The 19,815-nt window shown below is 40.8% G+C and overlaps 1 pseudogene; it reads right to left on the bottom strand.

The window, feature by feature from the left end:
- Positions 1–5,811: 5,811 nt before the first annotated feature.
- On the bottom strand, positions 5,812–16,666 carry LOC102924486 (olfactory receptor 10H2-like; annotated as a pseudogene).
- Between the last annotated feature and the right edge of the window lie 3,149 nt (positions 16,667–19,815).

Raw genomic sequence — 19,815 nt, 5'->3', positions numbered from 1 at the left:
ATATACACCTGGAGGATAAGGAAGTTGGGAGAAACAGAGAATGAAAAAGGGGGGAATCATGGGTTAGTAAAGTGCTTATTGTGCAAGTATGGGGATCTAAGGTCCATACTGAGTAACCATGTTAAAAACAAGCAAACAAAAACAAAAACAAAACAAAATATCTGTGTGCAATGGAGCTCTTGTAACACCAGTGCTGTGGGTAGGCAGGTAAAGGTAGCTCTCTGGAGCTTGCTGGCAGCCATCTCACTGAATTGATGAGCTCAAAGGTGAGAGACTCTGCCTCAAAATAAGAAGTGGAGAAAGCCATCAAGAAGGTTTAGCAGAAAAGGGAACTAGTCAAGACTGATGACCTGAGTATGATTCCTAGAGTCCACAAGGTGTGAAGAGAAAACAGACTCCCACAACTTGTACTATGACTTTCACACATATGCATACTGTGACATGCAAACAGGGACATGAAAGAACACAAAACTTAAATAAATGTGTGTTTAAAAAATTAAAGATATGAGGAGGTCCCTGCAGGTCTCATGGTAGGCAGGTAAACAACCAACAAGAGGTGAGAATGAGAACTCAGTTCAGCTGAATTTACTCTGCCAGGCTGGATTAAACTTCTAGAGAGTCTGATGCCTGGTAGTTTATTGTCAGAATATTTAAACACAGCAGAATTGGGGAAAGTTTCCAGGCAACAATCATGTCCATTCTTTGAGCTTTCATTTTGTTTTATTGATAGTGTCCTTTGCCTTACAGAAGCTTTTTGGTTTCATGAGGTACCATTTATTAATTGTTGATCTTAGTGCCTGTGTTCTTTCTGTTCAGGAAGTTGTCTCCAGTGGCAATACATTCAAGGCTATTATCCACTTTCTCTTCTATCAGGTTCAGTGTATCTGGCTTTATGTTGAGGTTTTGATCCACTTGGACTTGAGTTTTATTCAGGGTAATAAATATAGATCTATTTTCATTCTTCTATATACAGATGTCCAGTTAGACCAGGATCATTTATTGAAAATGCTTTCTTTTTTCCATTTTGTATTTCTGGCTTCTTCATCAGAAATCAGGTGTGCACAGGTGTGTGGATTTGTGTCTGGGTCTTTGATTAATTCCATTGATCTTCATGTCTCTTTTTATGCCAATATCATGCAGTTGTTTTTATTACCATAGCCCTGTAGTACAGCTTGAAATCAGGAATGTCTGTATATATCAGAATGAATATAGATCCATATTTATCACCTCAACATAAAACCAGGCAAAGGACACTGTCAATAGGACAAAATGGAAGCTTGCAGAATGGAAAAATTTTCTCAATGCCACATCTGATAAAGGGTTAATATCCAAAATATATAAAGAACACAAGAAACTAGACATCAACAAACCAAATAATCTAATGATAAAACTGGGTACAGATCAAAACAAGAATTTTCAATAGAGGAATCTTAAGTGGCTGAGAAACACTTAAAGAAGTGTTCAACATCTTTAGCCATGAGGAAATGCAAATCAAAACTACTCTGAGATTCCATCTTACACCTGTCAGATCAATGGCTAAGATCAATAAAAAGTGACAGCTCATGCTGGCAAAGATGTGGAGCTGGTGGGAGTCCAAACTTGTACAACCACTATGGAAATCAATATGGTGGTTCCCTAGAAAACTGGCAATCAATTTACCTCAAAACTCAGTTATACCACTCTGCGGCATATACCCAACAGATGCTCCATCTTACCATAAGGACACTTGCTCATCTATGTTCATAAAGGCTTTATTAATAATAACAAGAAACTGGAAACAACCTAGATGTCCCTCAGCCAAAGAATTATGAAGAAAATATGGTAATTTACACAATGGAGTATTACTCAGCATTAAAAAAATGTTATGAAATTTGAAGGCAAATTAGTAGAACTAGAAAAACTCATCCTAAGTGAATCCAGACCCAGAAAAATAAATATGATGCATACTCACTTATAAGTGGATACTAGCTGTTAAATAAAGGATAACCATGCTATAATTCACAAACCCAGAGAGGCTAAATAACAGGAGGGCTCTAGGGGGGGGGATGCATGGATCTCCCTGGAAGGAGAAATAGAATAGATTTTGCAGGTGGGCAAAGAGTAGGTAGGAATGTGGATAGGAGGCACCAGGTGGTGGTAGAGGGATGGAGTGAGAGAGTAAGGTGAGAGATGACTGGAATTGGAGGACATTTAGCAGGTGATGTGGAAACCTAGTGCAGTGGAAACTCCCTGGAATCTACAATGGTGACCCTAGTGAGGACTCCTAGTAATAGAAGATATGGAGCCTGAACTGGCCATCTTCTATAACCAGGCAAGGCTTCTAGTGGTGGGACTGAGACACCAACACAGCCACAAAACCTGCAACCTACAGTCTGTACTGCCTGCAAGATATGCTGGGGCAATGGTGGCTCAGGGCTTGAGGGAGTGACCAAGCAATGACTGGTCTAATTTGAGGTCTATGCCAAGAGAGTGAGCCCATGCCTGACACTGGTGGGATGACCAGAAACCAGAGCCTGGGTAGCCCAGAGACCTAAGTTAGAACCAAACACAACTGGGGAAAAAAAAGAAAAAGGAAAAAAATCAATGAAATGATTCTTAGTTATGTTCTGCTACATTCATACATTAGCTCCTATTCCAGTTGTCATCAGAGAGGCAGCCTTTGGTAGTTGATGGGAACAGATGGAGAGACCCACAGGCAAACATTAGGTGGAGAGAGGGCCCAGGTTGGAGGTCTCTATCAGGTCCCTCCCCTCGGTTCTTGGGAAACACCATGGAAGATGGGGAAGAGGTATTGTGGGGATGAGAGTGGTTGAAGACACTGGAAGAACATGGCCCACAGAATCAATTAAGCAGGCTCATGGAGGCTCACAGAGACTGAAACGGCAATAGCGGAGCCTGCATGAGTCAGCAAGAGGTCCTCTGCATATATATTATGATTGTTGGTCTGGGGTTTTGGGGGGACTCTTGACAGTCAGAGTGGGGGTGTCTCTGACTTTTCCCTGCTCTTGGGACCCTTTTCTTCCCACTGGGTTGCCTTGCCCAGCCTTGATGTGAGGGTTTGTGACTGGTCTTATGTGCCATGTTTGGTTGGTGTTCCTGGGAGGTTTTCTGTTCTTTTCTGAGGGGAAGGGGTTGGATCTGGGGGGGAGAAGAGGTGGAGGGAGACTGGGAGGAGTGGGGGAAAGGGAAGATGCGATCAGGGATGCATTGTATGAGAGATGACTAAATACAAATTTTTTTAATTAAATTTTTAAAATTAAAATTTTTTAAATTAAAATTTATATATTTTTATGTATTTTTTCTACCCTACAGGTTCTTTGCTTATGTACTATGGCCTTGAGTTTTGTGTCTTTATGAAATTCTCGAGTGTGCAAATGAATGGGTCTCTAAGTCAGTATCTGTTTCTTGTGCCTTTTCTTGGGCTCTTTTCCTCTGTTTGTATTGCTCTATTCTGATGCATTAGTTTTGTCTTTTTTAAATCACATCATATCATTTCATATTATAATCCCTTAGAAGCTTGTTTAATTTTGTAATGAGAGACAGAAAGGGAATCAATCTGGATGGGAGGGGACATGGGAAGGAAGTGGGAGGAGAGGAGAAGGAAACTTTAATCAGGAAATATCACATGAGAAAAAAAATCTGTTTTCAATAAAATGTGCTAGTGAAATTCTGGCACAAAGCTTGTAAAAGTAACCAACCAATATCTAATCCAATTTCAAGCCAACTCCATGAGATGGGACCCATCTCTGACACTGCTTGAGTGGCCAAGAATCTGAGACTAGATAGGCCAGGGACCTAGGAGAAAACCAAATACTACCCTGCTGCTAAAGGAACATAACAATAAAATGACTCCTAATTGTAGCTGAAGTTTTCTCCAGTCCTGCCCATGCCCACAGCCGCTCAGACCCAAATAAGCACACAGAAGCTTATATTAATTATGAACTGTATGACCTAATGGCTCAGGCTTCTTGCTAGCTAGATCTTACATCTTAAATGAACCCATTTCTCTAAATCTATTCCTTGCCATGTGTCTCATAGCTTATCGGTATCTTTACCTCTTGCTTCTCATGGTGGCAGATGGCAGCGTTCTGACTCAGCATTCTGCTTCCCAGAATTCTGCTATATTCATAGATCAGTGCCTTGCTCAGCCACCGTCAGAGAAGTTTCCTTCTATGGCAGATGGGAACAAATACAGAGACCCATAGCCAGGCATTGCACAGAGAGTGAGAGGTCTTGGAACACTCAGCCCTAAAAGGGATATCTCCACCAAGTCAAGGAACTTTGTGTAAGAGGAGGAGGAAAGACTGAAGAGCCTGAAGGGATGGAGGCCACCCAGGAGATGAGATCTTCTAAGCACAGCAGAACAGATGTGTGTATGAACTCAGAGACTGTGGCAGCAGGCACAGGGCCCGTGCAGGTCTGGGCCTCATGGAGTCCCAGCATTGAGAGAGGAAGTGGTCACAGACTCATATCCCTAATCCAGAAGCTGTTTCCAATTGAGAACTTCTTGCAAATGAAAAGTTAGTTTTCTTCTACAGGTATACAAACCACTCTTAAGGGCAGGCCTCTTACCCATCAGTAGAGGTACAATGCAAAATGAACTCAATGATATGTTTGAAGGTTCTTTATCTCATAACGTTTTGTCAGGTCTTTATTTTTATTTTTTTAGCCTACAGGTCTTTTGCATGTATATTATGGTTCTAGTTTTGTTTTTACAGGATTTCTGTTCATGTAAATGTGGTTTTGTGTGTGTGTGTGTGTGTGTGTGTGTGTGTGTCTATAGGACTATATGTGTTTCTTGAGCTTTTTCTTGGGCTCTTTTTCTTCTTGACCTATTTTGTTTGTTGTATTTTTGTTTGTTTTGGTTTTATCTAATTTTATTATTATTATTATTATTATTATTATTATTATTATTATTATTATTATTTTAGATGCCAGTTTTTATCCTAATGAGAAAGAGAAAGAAAGGGTATGAATTTGCATAGGTGGGAAGTTAGGGAGGATCTGGGAGGAGTCATGGGAAGGAAAATTATAATCAGAATATATTGCAATAAAAATATTTTTCAGTTAAAAATAATAATAAAAAGTAAAAGTGGAAGAGATTAATCAAAACACTTTATTTTAACATCTGGCTGCTGTGGATATCGCTCTGTATAAATAAAATGCTTATTGGCCAGTAGCCAGGTAGGAAGTATCTGCGGAGAAGAGGAAGGCTGAGTCAGGAGATGCCAGCCCACCATCCAGGGAGCAGAATGTAACAGACACACAGGTAAAGCCACAGAATATGTGGCAACATCTAGATTAACACAAATGGGCTGAGTTTAAGTGTAAGAGCTAGTTAGTGGTAGGCCTGAGCTAATGGCCAAGCAGTTTTAAATAATATTAGCCTATGTATGTTTATTTGGGTCCGAGCAGGTGTGGGATTGATGGGTGAGAGAGATTTGTCCTGGCCATGGGCCAGGCAGGACCAGGAGATAACCGCAGCTACAAATGGCGCCCCACATTGGGTGCCAGATATTGGTTGAAGTATTAAGGCAACTTCACATAGTTAAAAGGGAGGTTTATTTTGTGGGGTAACTTACAAGTGAAGGGATAGGTTACAGGATCCCAGAAGTTGAAGTGCAGTCCAGCAGTGTTCTCTGGAGAACTCTGCTCGATCCAACTCCAGTGTCCAGGACCCAGGAACCAAGAGAGCCGGCACATCCAGAAGCCTCAGTGGGGGTAGTACTTCCAGGGCAAGGCTGGAACAGCTGCCCACTACAGACATGGCCATCCTAGTTCCACACCTGCCAATTATCCTCTACTGACCACTCAGGTGTTTGAGGAGCAGAATTTCCTGAGGAAGGCCTTCTTCATGGCATTCTTCGGCTTCTTGTTCCCGAGACTTAAAGTGATAGGGGTGAGGACTGTGTAGGTGGTGGCCATGGGAGAATCACCTTCTTCAAAGTGGGGGCCCTTGGGCTTGAGGTAGATGATGGAGGCAAAGCCGAAGTGCACAATCACCACTGTGAGGTGGGATGCACAGGTAGAGAAGGCTTTGTGCCAACCCTCAGGCGATGGCATCTTCAAGATGGCAGCCATGATGAAGGCATAGGAGAGGAGGGTGAAGAATCAACAGCTAAGCGGGATTATCATACACCCCAGACCCACCCCCAGAGCCACAGCTGGCACATACTTCCACAGGCTAAATTCAACATAGGGGACACATGACATAAGAAATGGATGTGATCGGGTCCACAGAAAGGCAAGTGGAAAATGGGAGTTGTTACCACCAATCCACCTGCTGAGCCGCCAGCCCAGGCTGCAGCCACTGAGAGGGCACAGTCAAGGAGGCTCATGAGTACATTGTAGCACAGTGGGTGACAGCCAGCCACATAGCAGTCAGAGCACAAGATCAAGTCAATAAGAGCAGTCAATGTTCCAACAGCCTGCACTAACTGGACTCAGTGGGGGTAGGGAGCAGAGAACTGGCTAAGAAACCCCATCCTTATAGACCAGGGCAGGCTAGACGGGGAAGAGATGGAGGAGATGGCACTCCAGCTAAGGAATTCCATTCCCAGACTGTGTGATAACTAACTATAGATGTAACTAAACGTCTTATTAAATAAGAAACACAGAAACAATGTAAAGGAGAAAGCCGAGAGGTCAGAGCTCAGAGCTAAAATCTCACCCCTCCTCCTGCTGTCCCAGCTTCGTGAAAGAGAGCTACTTCCTGTCTGTTCGTTTTTTTCTATAGTATGTTGTTCTGCCTTCTCATTGGTTGTAAACCCAAACACATGACTGCCTCGTCACTGTCTGAATGTACAGCCCCCTAGGTCTTAAAGGCATATGTCTCCAATGTTGGCTATATCCCTGAACACACAGATATCTATGGGATTAAAGGCGTGTGCCACCACCGCCACACTCTTGCTATGGCTCTAATAGCTCTGACCCCCGGACAACTTTATTTATTAACATACAATCAAAATAATATTTCAGTACAATTAGATTACCACCACATTTCCCCTTTTCTATTTTAATAAAAAGAAAAAAAAGCAAAAGGTTATAACTAACAAAAGAAAAACTATATACAAAAGCACAATAACTATATACAATATATACAAGTAATAAATACCTAAACAGGTATTTGACAAATCAGAGAAAATAATTCCATTATCTATCCTATTTTGGTAATTCCAAGATGTATCTAATGTACTTTCTATCCTAATTAATTTTCAACTATAACTAACTAATCTTCAACCATAACTAACTAATCTTTAACTCCCTCAGAGACCCAAGAAGTGAATAATATTACCTAACAAAAATAAAAACAGGAAGTGCATGCAAGCAACTTCCAAAAAATTTGTGAGTTGACAGAAACAGCCAGCTGCCTGGGCAGTCGCCTGAGGTTTCTCCGAAGTGTTGGGGCATCATCTTCAGCCTATAGGCTTAGTGTATCTGACAGACTCATTTGTGATGTAGGATGTACACAAGGTCAATAGTTCAACCTCATATTGGGTGAGAGCAGTCCACGTACCAGAAACACCTGAATTCCACTAGTGTCCTGTCATGATTCAGGATTTTAAATTCTGGAAATTGTTGACAGTTTTTAAATTCAGCTGTCCATTCTTCTTGGCTGTGTATATATGGCTTCATCTCAGCATCCCCTTCTTCTCCACATCCCTCTATTAAATGCCAGTCTACTTTTGAGAGGCATGAGCTTTCAGCTGCTGTTCCATTGTACAACAGAATCCATCGGCCCTCTGCCTGTTAAGCTGCCTTCGAAGAAAAGGGCACTGTACCTTTTCCGAATGCGAAGGCCACTTCAGGGATGGGGCCATATTGTCCTGGCCTCAGAAGATGCCTTTTGATAAAGCCATAACCACACTTGTTTTGGCAAGAATCAGTAGTCCCTTGTTTCGTGATCTGTCTGTCCATTTTGTCCTGTTGATTTGAGGATACTTTGTTGTCCAGTGGCTAACTTTTGCCAAAATGAAAGTTGACTCCATATGCAGTTTCTTCAATGCCCATATTTTCTCTAAAGTAGATTGGTACTGCCAGGAGCCGACATGTCTCAAAAAAGAAAAATTTTCTAAGTTATTAAAACATTTTAAATGCCATATCTTTAGATCTCTGAAGGGTTTGAAGATGACCTGTCTAAAACATCTCTGCTCAATTTTTAAAACATATCTAATATGACTACAAGTTCTATGATAATGTCTAATTACTAACTTTCATTTCTTTATATCCTAATAGTTGATAATAATAACATTCAAGGATCAGAAATTTGCATTACATTGTTAAATGAATGGTATGAATACAATTAGAAATATACATATAGCATTTTCTAACAATATCAGTTTCAAATTTGTATACAATATAAAACAATCCAATCCAATATAAAGTATTTAAAATTAGTAATTGTCTTTTTCTTTTCTTTCTTTCTTTTTCTTTTTTTTTTAAACAAGAACCTTAAATCTAATCTCCTTTGCTTAGCCTTTTTCCTAACCCTTGACAATAACTTGTAACCAACCCCCCTAAACACTGAAAATTATCCCAGACCCAAAACCCATTAAAAAGACCAAAAAACCACCCGCCCCACACCACCTCTTTGGGAATGTGGGCATCGTATTCTTAAAAGTGATTCCTGCTGGGTATGGGCGAAGTTTTCTTTATCCTGAAAGAAAAATTTTCGGTTAATTGTCAAATTCTAGGAGAGGTAACTATATCCTTCATTATCCAGTCTGTGTATAATGCCAAAGTTCAGGGTTTATGTCAAGTCCTTATTCAAGTAGTCTTTGAGACTGGATCATCTCAGCTAGTCATCTCAAAATTGCTCTGAGCACCTTGTAGTTCAAAGCTGATCTGTGGATGATGTTTGTCAGCTTAATGATATTATTATTGTCCACGTGGAATTGTTGTTGTTGTGGGGCCCCATCTTCTTTCTGGAGACTTCAGTTGATGTTAGGCCTGGCCGTGATTTCCTGCAGAAAACTGATAAGAGACTCGAACACAAAAACATATATATGCATCTAGCCTTTTTTCTAGAATTAGTTAGTACACTATGTGACCATTCATATCTTAACAAAGTTTAAAATGTATATATATATATATATATATTAATCTTGTAAATTTTGATATAAAATTTATACTTTAAGAAAAGTTTAAAGAATCAGAATAGAATCAAAAGAGTTGAGATTAGTAATAGAATAGTCCCTTAATTAATTTTGCTTTTGTCCTGTACCATAGCAGAAGATGGCTCTTATTCTGGCATGATACAGGGAGTTTGCATTTTCCTTTTAACAACATGCATGAGTTTAAAGAAGGAGAGAGCCATTCTCCAACTCCAAAGTCAGCTTTAAATTTTAATTGAACTGGGACTATTAGAAAACCAATAGTGTTAAATCTTTAGAGAAAAGCAGAAACAAACATTTAGGAAGACATAAAAATTTTTTAGATAATATATACCCATACACCGTTTCACTCTGTTATTTGGGATAGATGATTTGTCCCTTTTCTTCAGTTGTCTCATTTGTCCAGTGTTCTTCAAATTCCTTAACCTTCATTCTCCTAAAAGACAAAAACAAAAACCTTTCCCCAAGACTAATTTTGGGGATGTTTCCTTTTGACAAGTTATTATCTGATTAAATGAAAAGGCATGTGTTATTGATACCAGTTAGTTTAAATTGGATGTTCATGCTGGTTGATGAACTATCACCTCCTCTAATTAAGAGGTCTCTCTTGTTCAAATCGAACCTTTATCAATTTTGATGGTACCCACAGCTTATCTTCTCCTGTAGAAACAAAAGCAAAACCTCGTCCCCAATGTAATACATACCCTGGTTTCCATTCTGAGGTCAGCACATCCTTAAAGTATATAGGCTGATTTAATTCTGTAGTTTTTTCTATTATCCAATGTCTCTCTGCAGCTGTTGTTCCTTTCTCATTGGCATTCAGAAAATTCAAAGTTAGAAGAGCATTATGCAGTCTATTTCTGGGGGTTTTTGTTACCCATTTCTGTTTATTTAGCATATCCTTTAGAGTTCTGTTTGATCTTTCTATAACTGCTTGACCTGTAGGATTATGTGGTATGCCTGTAATATGCTTTATATTGTAATAAGCAAAAAACTGTTTCATTTTAACAGAGACATATGATGGAGCATTGTCAGTTTTGATTTGTGCAGGTATACCCATGATGGCCATAACTTCTAGCAAATGAGTGATTACAGAATCAGCTTTTTCAGAACTCAAAGCAGTTGCCCATTGAAATCCTGAATAAGTATCGATAGTGTGGTATACATATCTCAATTTTCCAAATTCTGCAAAGTGAAACACGTCCATCTGCCAGATTTAATTTCTCTGAGTACCCTTTGGGTTACATCCTGCTGGTAATGGCGTCTGATTGTAGAAGGAACAAGTAGGACATTTCTTTACTATTTCTTTGGCTTGTTGCCAGGTTATGGAAAAATCCTTTTTTAAACCTTTACTATTAACGTGATGTTTTTTATGAAATTCTGAGGCCTCCAGCACATTTCCTATCAATAATTTATCAATCTCATCATTGCCTTGTGCTAGAGGGCCTGGCAGACCAGTATGGAATCGAATGTGAGTTATATATAAAGGATGATTCCTTTTCCTGATTGTATCTTGTAATTGAATAAATAGTGAAGTTAATTCTGAAGCATCAGGGATAAATTCTGCAGTCTCAATATGTAACACTACTCTTTCAGCATACTGAGAGTCAGTTACTATGTTGAGAGGTTCTGAAAAATCCATTAATACCAACAGAATAGCATACAATTCTGATTTTTGAACTGAATTATACGGACTTTGAACCACTTTACTTAAATTTTCTGATTTGTAACCTGCCTTTCCTTCTTTGTTGGCATCTGTATAAAATGTACGAACTCCAGATATGGGTTTTTGCCGTACAATTCGAGGCAAGATCCAATCAGCTCTCTTTATAAGATCAATTCTATTGCTTTTGGGATATTTGCTGTTAATTTCTCCCAAAAAATTACTGCAAGCTCTTTGCCAAGGTTCACTTTCTGTCCATAATTTTTCAATGTCCTCCTTAGTTAAATGTACAACAATTTCTGCTGGGTCTATGCCTGCTAATTGACGAAGTCTCAATTTTCCTTTGTAAATCAAGTCAGAGATTTTTTCCACATAAGTTTTTAATTTTTTATTTGGTTTATTTGGTAAAAATATCCATTCCAATATAATATCTTCCCTCTGCATTAATATTCCAGTAGGAGAACGCCTAGAAGGTAAAATAACCAAAATGCAATCCAGCTTTGGATCAATACGATCCACGTGTCCTTCATGCACTTTCTTTTCTACCAAGGCCAATTCTTTCTCAGCTTCAGGTGATAATTCTCTTGGACTATTTAAGTCCTTGTCACCTTCTAAGGTTCTGAACAAATTAGTCAGTTCATCATTTTTTACCCCAACAATAGTTTGTAGATGAGAAATGTCTCCAAATAATCTTTGAAAGTCATTAAGAGTCTGTAGTCTATCTCTCCGAATTTGCACCTTTTGGGGTCTAATTTTTTGTAGCTCTATTTTATATCCTAAATAATTAATAGAATCTCCTCTTTGTATCTTTTCAGGAGCAATTTGTAATCCCCAGCAAAGCAAAATTTTCTTTACTTCTTCAAACATTATTTCTAAAGTATCTGCATTTGAGTCAGCTAGTAAAATATCGTCCATATAATGATAAATTATAGATTTAGGAAATTTTTTACATATCACTTCCAATGGCTGTTGTACAAAGTATTGGCACAGAGTTGGGCTATTCAACATTCCCTGTGGGAGGACCCTCCATTGAAATCTTTTAACCGGTTGAGAATTATTATAAGTAGGCACTGTAAAAGCAAATCTTTCTTTGTCTTTTTCTTGTAAGGGTATTGAAAAGAAACAGTCTTTTAAATCAATAACTATGAGAGGCCATCCTTTTGGTAACAGAGTAGGCAAAAGCATCCCAGATTGTAGAGAGCCCATTGGCTGAATTATTTTGTTAATTGTTCTAAGGTCTGTTACCATTCTCCATTTACCAGATTTCTTTTTAATAACAAATACAGGAGAATTCCAAGGGCTGGTTGATTCTTCAATATGCTGAGCATTTAACTGTTCTTCTACCAGCTCTTCTAAAGCCTGGAGTTTGTCTGTTGTTAAAGGCCATTGCTGGACCCATACAGGCTTGTCTGTTAACCATTTTAAAGGTAGAGCTGTTGGTGTCTTTGGAAGATCATCAGTTATTGTGCCCTGTTCTTCTATAATATGGATGGCTGGTGACCACTCATTAGAACAATATCTTCTAATATTTCTCTCAGTAACATGTCCTAGTTTATGATTTGTTTCTGAGATTGGAGGGATGTTAATCTGAGTATTCCATTGTTGCAACAAGTCTCGACCCCACAGGTTCATAGTTATGTTAGCCACATATGGTTTTAATTTTCCTCTCTGTCCTTCTGGACCTATACATTTGAGCCATCTTGCACTCTGTTTCACCTGAGATAATGTCCCAATTCCTAACAGTTGAACGTTTACCTCCTGAAGAGGCCAAGTTGGATGCCAAAATTCTGGTGCAATTATGGTAACGTCCGCACCTGTGTCTACCAGACCAGACAACAAAACACCATTTATTTTTATCGTTAATTTTGGTCTTTGTTCATTAATAGAAGTTTGCCAAAAAATTTTCTTTATGTTTTCTCCTGAATTTTCTATTCTCTCTTTTTCATCATCCTGACCAGCATGATTTATTCCAATAGTCATTTGGTTATTTAATCGCTCTCCAGAGCAGGCATTTCCTCTATGGCTGCAGGAAAGGTTTGAACTGGATTTGCACTGGGGGCCTGCGCGAGGCCCCTCTGGGAGTTTCCCGAAGACTGAGGCAAAGGATTACCCTGTCTGTCCTTTGTTGATCTACATTCGTTGGTCCAGTGTTTTCCCTTACCACACCTTCTGCATACTCCAGAAGGAAGGGGCATTCTGCTGCCATTGTTCCTTGAAGAAACATTGTTTCTGGGAATGACCTGTCTACAGTCCCTTTTAAAATGTCCTTGCTTTCCACATCCAAAACATCTAACACTCCTCAAACCTTTTGAAATTACTTCTCCTACCCACGTATCATCATGCTCATCAGCTTCAACATTAATTGTTTCTCTAATCCAATCTTCCATAGGTGCAGATCTTGCTCTTAATGGCCTGATTATTCTTTTGCATGCTGCATTCGCATTCTCAAAGGCCAAAGATTCAATTATTGCCTTACCAGCTTCTGAATCCGAGACCATTCTCTTTACTGCTGAAGCCAGTCTTTGTAAAAAAATCTGTAAAAGACTCTTTTGGGCCTTGCCTCACCTTTGTAAATGACTCAGATTTTTTTCCTGGTTCCTCAACTCTGTCCCATGCATTCAATGCTGCCGTTCGACATAAAATTAGGGTTTGGACATCATATAAACATTGTGTTTGTGTTGAAGCATATTGGCCTTCGCCAATAAGCTGATCCTGGCAAACTTGTATTCCTTTATCCCTCCATTGTTTTTCTATGTTTTTAGCCTCCTCCTTAAACCAAGTCAGAAATTGAAGTCTCTGGCTGGGTTCCAGAACACCTTGTGCAAGGTCCCGCCAGTCCTGTGGTACTATCCTATTATATGTTGACCAAGAGTTTAACATTTGCTTTACATATGGGGAATGCATGCCATAAGATACTATTGCCTCCTTAAACCTTTTTAAATCCAACATTTCAATTGGAGCCCAATTATTTTGTGTAGCCATTTGATCAGGCATCTGCTGTATGGTTACAGGATAAATTAAGGGTGACTGTGTGAAAACAGGCTTTCTTTCTGCAACCTTATGATCCCGACTTGAAACAACTTCACTGTTAATTTCTTCTGTCTGAATTTTTACAGGTTTAACAAGTTCTTCTAAAGCTGTTATCCTGGCACTTAAATTGACTATCTTTTTAAATATTAACATGTGGATTAGTATAGTGATAAGGTGCATAATTCCACCAATACTAATATTATATAGTTGTTCCATTATCAGACTGCCTAAAATTTCAAACAAAAACCAATTTTCTTCCAATGTACACATAAAACCCATTTGTTTTTTAATGTGGAAAAAATTCTCTTTTAGATAGTTTCCTTTAAAACATCTGATATGTTATGACTTACCAAATCTGCGTAGAACAGTAGAAATCCGAGGGGATTTTCAAAGCAGCCACCTAGTGTCCCAGGTGTAAATCCAGAGAGAGAGAGAGAGAAGAGAGAACGCACAAGAAAGCGTAGCCGGCTAAAGCTTAAATCCAGCCACGTGTTCCCTCTTGTGCCGAGTCAAGGCTTGGGTCTGGCTTCCTTAAGCTCCGACCATGTGCGTTGGCTTTACAGGCAGGGCCCTGTTCGGCAGGGCAGGTCTGAGTTGTTTGTAGCACCGGCTTTAAGCAAGCTGCTCACAGACCTAGGCCCGGGCTAGAAGCTGCCACCCGGACTAGGAAGCCGGCAGCTCGGACTAGGAATCCGGCAGCTCGGACTAGGAAGCCGGCGGCTCGGACTAGGAAACTGGCGGCTCGGACTAGGAAGTCGGCGGCTCGGACTAGGACGCCGGCCGCTTCCTGCTGCTTCCTCCGCCGCCTGCCGCCGCCTGCAGCCCTTGTGGGAAAGTGGACCTGCCGTCAAGCCAAGCGGTTTTTAATGGATTCTTGTCACGTTGGGCGCCAGATATAGATGTAACTAACCGTCTTATTAAATAAGAAACACAGAAACAATGTAAAGGAGAAAGCGGAGAGGTCAGAGCTCAGAGCTAAAATCTCACCCCTCCTCCTGCTGTCCCAGCTTCACGAAAGAGACCTACTTCCTGTCTGTTCGTTTTTTTTATAGTATGTTGTTCTGCCTTCTCATTGGTTGTAAACCCAAACACATGACTGCCTCGTCACTGTCTGAATGTACAGCCCCCTAGGTCTTAAAGGCATATGTCTCCAATGCTGGCTGTATCCCTGAACACACAGAGATCTATGGGATTAAAGGTGTGTGCCACCACTGCCACACTCTTGCTATGGCTCTAATAGCTCTGACCCCCGGACAACTTTATTTATTAACATACAATCAAAATAATATTTCAGTACAATTAGATTACCACCACAACTAACCTTGTTCAATTGGGGGGGGGGATTGTGAATCCCCAGGAAAACAAGCACTTGAGCATTTCTGTGATGTGGGCAGTACCACTCCGTGGGCTGGGGCCCTAGGCTGCACACAAATGAGAAAGAGAGCTGAGCAGAGGTGATCACAGTTCTATGACCTTGAATGCAATGTGACCAGCCGCCTCAAGTTCCAGCCATCATGCCTTCCCAACTGGGAGAGAATTCCCTTCAAAATGTGATCCAAAATCATCCCTTCCTCCCTCAAGTGGCTTTGTTTGGGTATTCTGTCCCAGTAATGAAGAAAATAATTAATACAGACATGGAGAGAGCAAAGGGTTTACTAACCAGAGGGGCCCGCACATACAAAGACCTTAAGACAAAAGTAATTTCTCATCCAAGGAAAGAGAAAAGGTCATTAGGACAGGCAGCTTAGGCAGCAGGATGTACAATGGCTTAAGATGCTTAAGAAGACAGACAAGTCTCCACATCGGAAGGACTTTTCCCATCATCCCAGCAGGTCCAGTCCATAACCATCTGTCTGCAGAATACTGAGGATGATATGATGATGCACAGGAGAGGAAGACACAAATGATGCCATCCACACCTGAAAAATGCATCTGTATTTTTGGGAATTTTGTAATTCACAGTAATTCAACCAGCTTCCCCAGGTTGAATGGAAAAGTAATTTGTTTGTTGGTTTTTAAATAAGGACTTATTTTTAATTTTAGTTATGTGTTTGTGTATGTTTGTGTCTGGGCGCAGGTATGGTCCTGTGTGTGCCAGCATCTGTGGAAATGTGAGGCTTGGAGTCCCCCTGGAGCTAGAGTTACAGGCAGTTGTGAGCTACTCTCTATGGGTTCTGGGAACCAAACTTGGGTCATCTTCAAGACAAGTATGTTCTCCTAACCACCTCATTATCTCTCTAAGCCCTGTTTGCTGTTTTTCTTTTCTTTTAATTTGCATTACATTTATTTGCTTATGTATTCATTCATTTATTTTATGTGTGAGTGTGTGCAAGTATGTGGGGGGCTCCCATGCCACATGTGTGTGAAGGTCAGAGGGCAACTTACAGGGTTTGGGTCTCTCCTTCCACCAGGTGGTTACCTGGGATTGAACTCAGGTCACAGAACCCATGTCATTAGGCAGCAAATGCCTTTACCTCCTTTGTCTTCTGGCCGGCCACTTGGTGGGGTTTTTGTTTTGCTTTGTTACGTGCTGTGTTTGTCATGCCTGGGATTAAACCCAGAGCCTTGTACCTGCTAGAGAAGAACTCTCCTAGTGGGCTGTGTCTCCAGTCTTTTGCTTGTTTCCCCCCCAATAGTTACTGAGCAAGGTATCTACGGAGGCAGAGAGAGCACATCTTTGAAGAAGCCCAGTGTGTTCCTGTCCCCTTAGGACTGCGGGTTTAATGGGGTAAGAAGGATATCGCTGAATGAGTCATGTACATGATAAGGTGTTGAGCACCACAGTGGAGGAAGAGGTGTCAGAGCCCTGCAGGACATCCCTGTGTGCCAGGAGCATGGGTTGGTTGCTCATGGAGGTCATGCTCTGCAGAGTGTCACAGTGCTTTCTGGAGCAGCTGGCTGCTTGGGTCTCTGGGACTTTTGTGTCCTGGGGAAACAGAGAGCCACCACCAGTTCTTAACTCTAGGTCTTGCTTGCTAACCAGACACTCAAGTTTAGGCTTGAAACTAAGCAGAAAAACCACCAGGGAACCATCATTGCTCCAGGGTGGTTTCTCCATCTTAGCCTGGGGCTGTGTATGCATCAGCCTCAGATGCCTGCATCTCTGTGGCTGGTCCTCAGAGGCTCTGCAATTTGTGCAAATGAAGTGGAGACTGGAATTGCCTGTCAACTTTTAATGAGGCCCCAGGTGTCACTGAAAATCCCCCTGCAGTGAGCTTTGGCAAAACTTGGAATTGGTTTCCTGGGGACTGTTATGGCAGGGAAGTTTGGCAGTTTGCAAGAAGATGTCCCATTTGGCTGTTTAAAGCCAGTGAAAACAATTGAACTTTGTTCATTTCTGATGTGTCCTCCAGGGCAGAAGCCCAGGGGCTTTGACTGATGGGCATGAAAAGTTTCCAAGCAGATCTGGAGAAGGCAGGTTCTTACAAAACATGGTAACTGCCTGGCACATGGATGCCATGGCATCACTTCAGCTGGATTCTCTTGGGGCTGTTAAAAAAGAGACCTGGCTGAGAAGTGTTTCTCTGTATGTTTTTCTTTTATTTTGTGGTGTTAGGGATGGAACTCAGGACACAGAATTCTGGCAAACACTTTACTACTGAGCCACACCCTGAGTTATCTTCAGGATCTTAAACACAGATCAGTAGTCAGACATTATTACAATAATCAGATTAGGGATTTACAACAAGGTGGATTCCTATACTAAAGGCTGCAACACACAGCATTCAAGAACATTTCTTCCAGTGTGTTCATTGGTCTTCCATAGTGTAGTCAATGATTAGTTACCCACGCTCTAATAAATAAATGACTCCATACCCATTCTCACAAAGGCAACCTTAATAAAACTCAATGAGTCATAAAAAGAAAAGAAAACCAAAAACCAGACATGGCATTGTCACTATGAGAATTCCAAGTGAGGATCTGCCTACTGTCCTTTGCGATATTGAAGGTGTTCTAGAAACAATGATGCCAAACACTCTGCTGAAATGTCTATAGCTTAGAAATGTCTTGTGCTCTTTGTCTCCCCTGCCTCGCACCCCATCCCCGGGCGCTGATGTGAATAGTGAAGGAAGTGTGAGCAAAAGACGATCAAAAGAAAGGCAATCGCAAGTACCTCAAAAGAGCTGCAATAAAGAAGTGAGGTTATTAATCTGTGATAAGACAAGACAGTCTAATTAGAGGACAAACCTCCCCCAAATGCAACACCTGCACTATAATTCTTCAATTAAGGATGTGTGTATTAGGAAGACCAATGAACCAGCCTGCCTCCATCTTTGATTTGAAAGCCATCCTATAGTAAAGACAAACTAGGTTCATTCCTGCTTATGATTAAATCTCTGCTTCTCAAAGATTTGGCTATGCTCCATCTATAGCCTTAACTACAGATGATCCTCTACTGCATGTTCCGGGAAATGGCAGCCATGTCTTTATTTCAAAAGGTTATTATGACCACCTGTTGTTATGACTGCCTTATAACCATCTTGCAATCATGTCTGTTTCAGAAAGTCATTATTATTAACTTGTTATATTATTGTAACTCTGTCTATTTGCCTGCCAAATCCCCCATTTGGAAACCCCCTATCCCTGAGCTATAAAAATATTATCTTACCCATGTCCAATGCTGATCTCTTGAACCCTGTCTTAGGGGGAAGGCAGCCTGTGTATATGAGTAAAAATGCTTGCTTTAATTAATTTGGTCATGATGATTTGGGTCAATGGTCTTTCTCCTCACATCTCTGGGATTAACAAGACATCACAGCAACAGCTAAGAGAGAAGCCTGTGAGGGAAGAAACTGACCCCAAAGTTGAATTATCTGGCAGCAGATGAGATGAAGAAGTGAGAAGGATTTAGGGTGTAGGAAGTAAGCATATGAAATGAGTGATACCCAAAATGGTAGCATTGGATGGTGCCATCATGAAGAGTCTAAGATTTCATAGGATGGGGAGATGATAGATTCAGTTAGGAAATATAAAGGGTCATAGGTACGACTGTGAAGTAAGGTGGTCCCTTAGGGAAACTAGGACAACTGAATATCAAGGGCAAGGGGCATTGTCCACTGGAAGAGTTGAGTACACTGGCTCATGGCTAACATCTACAAGAACCACTGTTAAGGTCTACATGGTCAGTCAAATCACAAGTACCTAAGACATTGAGGCTCTAGTCGGTAAAGTGAAGATAATAGCAATTGCCCACCCCATTCAGTGAAGGGACAAGAGCATGGTGTGGTACTTAGCTATGTAGGAGATAAATGGAAATGAGGATTATTATTACAGATGAATGGCTTAGTCAATGCCTAGTACATACTTCTCCATGAGTCAGTTGGATTCCACTGACCCACATGAAATCCTGTTTGGTGTCTAGACTGGGTTGAGATATGTATGTACATTACATGCATATAGTGCCTTCAGATTCCAGAAGAGTCAGAGCCCTTGGAGCTGGAATTATAGAGAGTTATGAGCTGTCATGTGAGTGCTGGAAACTGAACCTGGGCACTCTGCGTTAGCAGTTTGTTGGGGGCACAAAGGTCCTTTGCCCACAGACAACTAGGGAACCAGGAATGTTAAACATATGGGGGTCTCATTGGAGGATATAAAATACCCGTTTTCCCACCCAGAAGGTTGGAGTGGATTTTGTTAATGACCTGGTGACCTTTTGCTATACAGGCAGGCCTCATCCAAATTCCTCAGGATGTTTATCCCAGACTCTCCCTCCCTAGACTGTTATCTTTAGCTCCCATTTAAACCCATCCTCAGGGGAGATGTCACATCTATTTTATAGCTTGCTGACCTTTATGCTATCTATCAGTCAGAGACCAAACTGGATTCTAGGCCTTTTAGCTATAGAACCCATCTTCATGGTCATATGTACTTTGTAAAGAAGTTTCTATGTAGTCATACCTTAAAATTTATTGTGCACCTGGAATTGGAATAATCATTGCCTGGAAACCTGGAATGGGAATGACTGTGGCCTGGAAACGTTTTCCTGAATTGTATTGTGTTTAAATATGC

Source organism: Peromyscus maniculatus, chromosome 22 (assembly GCF_049852395.1).
Source record: "Peromyscus maniculatus bairdii isolate BWxNUB_F1_BW_parent chromosome 22, HU_Pman_BW_mat_3.1, whole genome shotgun sequence".
Taxonomy (NCBI): Eukaryota; Metazoa; Chordata; class Mammalia; order Rodentia; family Cricetidae; genus Peromyscus; species Peromyscus maniculatus.
The sequence above is the reverse complement of the archived record's forward strand: the minus strand, read 5'-3'. Positions and strand labels throughout refer to the sequence as shown.